Below are 5,872 nucleotides of genomic sequence, written 5' to 3' on the forward strand. Positions count from 1 at the left end.
TGACGGACTCAACTTGGGACGTCACTTCCGGCTTGGAGGGCGGGGGCTTGTGAAGTGTGTCCCGGGAGCTCCCTGTAGTGGGTGGGTTTGGAAGTCTTTTAAAACTTGGCTTTCTGAAGACTTTCAGCGCTGCCAACTTACCCTATCGGCGCTGCGGGACATGTAGTATTAAATACTTGTTGTCTAGTGTTCCCTACGCTTGTACATAGTGGGTCCTGGATGCGGGGTAGTGCTCGGACCAAGTGTTGTCCACTTGTTTAAAAACTGCAACTCATCGCTGTGCATTGATATGTAAGCCAGTATTTCCGAAGCGGGGTTGGGGGGAAAGAAGGGAGAATTTTGAAAAGCAGAGCCAATTTCCCTATCATTTCGAAATACAAGCAACAAGAATACTACAGAACTTGGCTAGGAGGAGGATGCCAAAGATGAAGTACTGGACCAAGCGCCGCTTTAAAAAATTAAGACGAGCACCAGTAGCGAACCGTACAGGGAGGGATTCCTGTATTTTTACATATGTCGTTTAAACCTAAATATTTGTTCTCTGTCCCCCTTTTTGGAAGAAGAAATAGATCCAGCATGCCAAGGTCACACGTATTAAGGGGAAGAACTATGATAGCCAAGGGAGTCTGACTTCAAAACGTGCGTGATTAACACTCAGGTATTGCTGTCCTCAAAAAGAGTCCTAAAAACGAGACACAATTTTTTTCAGTCTATTAGATTGGCCAACTTTTGAAGTTAGTCAATACTGAGTGTTGACAAGATGTGAGGAAATGCTGTTAGAGAAAATGTCGTTTGAGTAACCTTTTGGGAGGGGCAATTTGACTATCAGAATTACTTGCTTTGATTCAGCAGTTTCACTACCAGGAAATTATCCAGCAGTTAATTTTGCTCCATTTATGCAGTGATTTACTTACAAAGATGTTTACTGCAGCTTTGTTTTGCGGCAAAAAAACAACAAAAAAAATTGAAACAGCCTAATTGCCTGTCAATAGAGGAACTTAAATTACGGTCGATTAATACAATGGGATATTATCAGTCTTTAAAAAAAGTAAAATAGATATAAATGTGCTAATATAGAAATACCTCCAAAATCTGTTGAGTTAAAAAAAAAGTTGCAAAATTAATTTTATGTGTGTGCATATTTATGGAGAAAGAGAATGATCCAAGTTTTGTAAAAATGTGTATGTGTACGTGTACGTACATGTATATAGAAAACTCCTGGAGAGTAGACAAGAAATGTTAATGATTACCCCTGGTGGGTAAGGCTATGAGGAAAGTTTCTGAGCATCTTTACGTTCCATTTTTAGCTTTCCTGTATTATTCTGTTTGAATATTTTCCAGTGAATATATGTTATACCTTAATAATTAATTACAAATAAAAATTGAGATACACTGTGCCTAAACCTTTTGAGTTTACGAGTGAAAGCCACAGGAGAAAATATGACAGCAGTTAAAGCCTGAAGGGAGAGGAGGCAAGACCAGCTTTAGTCACTAGTAGCTTTCATTTAAAGTAACTTCTATTACTTTAAACTTTAAATGCGTTACTTTTAATGAAATTACATTAAAATATTTCTCAGAAGCGCTCAGTGATATTCTGTGTATATCATTGGTCAGAACAGGCTTAAATAATTATGGTTCATTCCCTGGATCTAGATGCATTGCCATCCAAGCAAAACTGGGGTTCCATTAGCAAGGAAGAAGACCTTATTATGGGTATTAGGTACTCAAATCATATTGTCTGCTATAACTGTTTAAGTTCCTGTAATATCTAATGCCAGCCTAACTCTTGAGTGTCATGTCAACCTCCTCTCTTCCCTGCCCAGGCCTCTCTTAGTATACTCATTGGCCTCCTTTCAATTCCTCACATACCAATTTCTTTCCTGACCCCATGGCCCTTTACATTTGTTGCTCCCTTTGCCTAGCTGTCTTTTCTCTTAGTTCTTTTAAAAGTTGTGCTAGTGGTCATGCTTTTTGTTGTCGTTAGATCTTAGATTAACTGTCATACTGTTAGAGAAGCTGACCTGTCTACTGGGTCTAAACTAGGTTCTTATTCCTCCCTCAACCTTCCATCTCACCCCCTAGGTACTCCCTTCCTAGCATTTACCATACTATTATTATTTATGTTCACTTATTTATTGTATTTCTTTCTGCACTAGAATGTAAGGTCCACAAGAGGATATTTTTTTCTTGTTCACCCTCCACTGTCCAGAATGGTACCTTGCACATAGTAGGTACTCAATAAATACATGCCGAATAGATGAATAGGGAACTGATGCATGGAAACAAGGATAAAAGGAAAGGTGTAGGATTAAATAAAGACAGAAGAGGGTAAAAATGGAATGGAAATAGGTATATTTTGGTATGAGAAGAAAGGGTGGATATAACAACATTAGAAGTAGCCTTATCTTAGCTCTTGCTGACTTTGGGGCCTAAATCCTGTGCCCAGGCACAGTGGACACTTTTTACAAGCCTTGGAACTAAATCATACTCTTTTCTACTGTCTTATATTGCGTGATAAATATAATTCCTTGGAAATTGCTTTGGGGCATAATTAGCCTAGTACTGCTATGGACATAGAACTAACCAGCTGAAACTTAAAGGAGCAAATAAGTTTTTCTTGAATAGAAATTACCTTAAAATGCAAATATATGGACTATATAGTCCAGAATGCCCAAGGGCAGTCCTTGTGGAAGGGTTTGTGTGGTATAGTTAAGTATTGAGCCTACAAATAGTGAGTCAAAGCAGAAGCCAAAGAGTAACATATGAACTTGACTTATAAGCTCTAATAAAGTTTCTGAAATGCATTCCATGTGTGGGCCCAGATCCCAAATGACTTAAAGATTGTTAAAAGCCATTCAGTAGCAATTTAATTCCTTCCTTGGAAGCATTTCTGATACTTGGGGAAAATTTTCGAGAAGTATATATACTTAAAGAAACACTACTCAAATTGCCAGCTCATGTTTGGACCTTCATGCATAGACCACTATTCTTGTAATACAGTGCTCCTTTTTTCTTTAAGTCAGTTTCCTTCTGAATTACTTGTAAAGTATTATATACCACAATAATTTTCTTATGTCATCTGCATTTTAGGTGAAAAGATCCACCATATGTTTCTCTTTAAATGTATGTAAGACTTCTATCGAAGGGAATTTTGTAGTGATGCCACCAAGAATCCTCTTAATGGGAATTATAGGACAGAAGGAGGTCCCCAAAAGAATATGATTACTCTTATTACTTAAGCATGTGTTAAAGATTTTTAAATTGTTATAAATATTTTTAAATACACAAAAGTATGGAATTATAGTAAACTCCATATATCCATCACCTAGATCAACAGTTATCAAGATTTAACTACATTTGCTTTATCCATTTTATTCATTTTCTGGAGTATTTGAAAACAAAATCTTAGATATTAGATCATTTCTATTATGTACCTTAATATTTATTTCTAAACAATATTATTTGCCTTATCTAAACATAAGGATATTGTCATACCTATCAAAATTACTTGCTTGGTATTATCTAATAACCAAACCATAATCAAATTTCCCTCATAGTCCCAAATATTCTATTTAAGTTGGTTTCTTTGAATCAGGGTTCCAACAAAGTTCACATATTACACATGGTTGTCAGGTCTCTTAAGTATCTTTCCATCTAGAGCATTTCCCTTCCCCCTTCCTTTGTTTTTCAATGTCATTGACTTGTTGCAGACTAATTGGGTCAGTTGTCCTATAGAATATCCCACATTCTAGATATGTCTGTTTGCTTCTTTGTGGTGTCACTAATATGTTTCTGTATCCCCTATGTTTCCTTTTAGTGAAGTTAGCCCTATAGCAACACTGCTCAATAGACGTTTCTGTGATGATGGAAATATTCTACTTACACTACCCAATACAGTAGCCACTAGCCACATGTGGCTATTGAACACTTTAAATGTGACTAGTGTCAATATGGAACTAAACTTTAAATTTTATTTAGTTTTAGTTAATTCATATTTATATATATTATATATGATAGTGAGATTTCACCTTGTCAGGGAGAGTGGCCTAAGTGGGATATGTAAATCTGTGTACTTGTGCGGATGCACATACAGTGGGTGACAACCTAGGTAAAGGATAGAGTGAGGAAAGGAAAGACCAAGAAACATTGCTTAGACAGGTAGAAGAGGACGAATAGAGACAGAGAAAGAATGGCCAAAGAGGTGGAGGGAAACCAGAAGAGGGCTGTGCTGTAGGAGAAAAGCAAGCAGAGTCCAGTTATATCCAGGAGAGTTCAGTTAGGCAAGGAGAGTCCAGTTAAGGCTACGGAGAGCATGGAATGGGACATTGTGTTTCTAGGATGCCTATGTTGCAGGGGCAGTGATGTGGCAGTCGTGTGGCTGCTTCCCTTTAATTGTGTGGCCTTGGGCAAAAGACTTCATGGCCTTGGATTCTGCATCTGTAAACAGGGATAATATCTCCCTCAAAGAGTTGTTGTGGGCATGAAATAAATTAGCATATGCGATATGCCTAGCACTTTGCAGCTTCGATCGATTCCTCCCTTCTGTTATGTCTCTGACCACTTATTTTTTAAATCTGTTTTGGTTGTCATTCTCCTGATGACTTAGCGTTGGTGACTTACTTGTGAGGGTCAACACAGGTCCTTTCCCCATATATCACTGTACTGAGTCTGGGTGTTAGCAAGCTGTTGTGAGCTGACCAATCAGTGCCCTGGATACAGTAGGGAGCCTAGCACCCACTTGTGTACCTCTTACACAAGGATTGGATAAGGACACAATATACCCTCCTTCATCACTCTGAGTTTTTCCCTTCCAAGGAAAGGAACTCCAGTTACCTAAATAAATACCTAATTCTCAGGACATCTTTCTGCACTTGCATTTTGCAATTGCATAAATCCAATGCAAAATATTAGTATTAAATAATAAATGACTCATCACAATTAAATTTTTTTTAAGAGACAGCATTGGCCCTACCAGATTTTTCTGATTGGCTAGAAGTAGCCACTACTTCCTCCCTTCCTTCATTTTTATCTGTTAAATACAGTGACTGGGGGAAAAAAACCGATGTTTCCCTATGGGTCAAGAACTTTTGCTCTGCCTACCAACTCTGAGGGTTTTTGCAGTGTAACCCTGGCTTTGGCAACTATAGTAATTACCCATTGGGAGATAATGTAATTCAGTGCTTGCCTTAGGTTAACTAAACCCTAGAAAAGATAGACTGACAAATATATTTCTATTGTGACTAAAACAGGATATCTAACTTTTAAACCTCTTTAAGAATTATTCTTGTATTTCTAATTAACACACGTTTAATTTTTTATTATTGACAGTGGCTATGTTTTCCGAACCAAACATGAGAACATAACGTTTCATAAGCAAGAGAGTACCTTTAGGGACAGGCTATTATATTATGTAATTGGAATGTTACAGAAATTCTCAGGGCTTGCGGGGGGGGGGGATCCTTATAGCTACTAAAAATGGGTAGCACTTAAATTATAATAGAGCTATGGTCACATTCTACTTTTAGAATGGACACTGTAAACATTTTAACATAGTGATTGGCACCATAAAGAGAGGTGATGGAAAGAGTTGGTGGAAATTAGGACTTTTAGCATCTTGCGATTCGGCTACCATCTCAGTACTGAGTCATTCTCGCCCACTACCATACAGCCTGTGAAGTGGACGTAGGCACCGCGTGTTCCCAGTGGGGCACTGGGGGCGCGCACGCCTGTGCCGGGGACCTTGCGTTCTACGGTGGAAGGTTGAGCATTTGTGTGTCCATGGCAACGCGACACTACCGCCTTCTGGAAGCCTTAGCTTCAGCTCCCGTAGTGTGAGACCCGTCCGGGTGGGAGGGATCTGGGCAGGGGGGAC

At 38.6% G+C, this 5,872-nt stretch overlaps 1 protein-coding gene across 1 annotated transcript in view; it reads left to right on the plus strand.

The window, feature by feature from the left end:
- Window positions 1-31: 31 nt before the first annotated feature.
- The window catches only part of SPATA6L (spermatogenesis associated 6 like), a gene marked incomplete at its 3' end in the record, with an annotated part of 59,479 nt that continues 53,638 nt past the window's right edge, over window positions 32-5,872 (plus strand). Inside the window, exon 1 of the mRNA XM_019645880.1 lies at window positions 32-291. The remainder of the gene's footprint in view (window positions 292-5,872) is intronic.

This window comes from Hipposideros armiger, unplaced genomic scaffold (assembly GCF_001890085.2).
Source record: "Hipposideros armiger isolate ML-2016 unplaced genomic scaffold, ASM189008v1 scaffold_95, whole genome shotgun sequence".
Classification (NCBI taxonomy): Eukaryota; Metazoa; Chordata; class Mammalia; order Chiroptera; family Hipposideridae; genus Hipposideros; species Hipposideros armiger.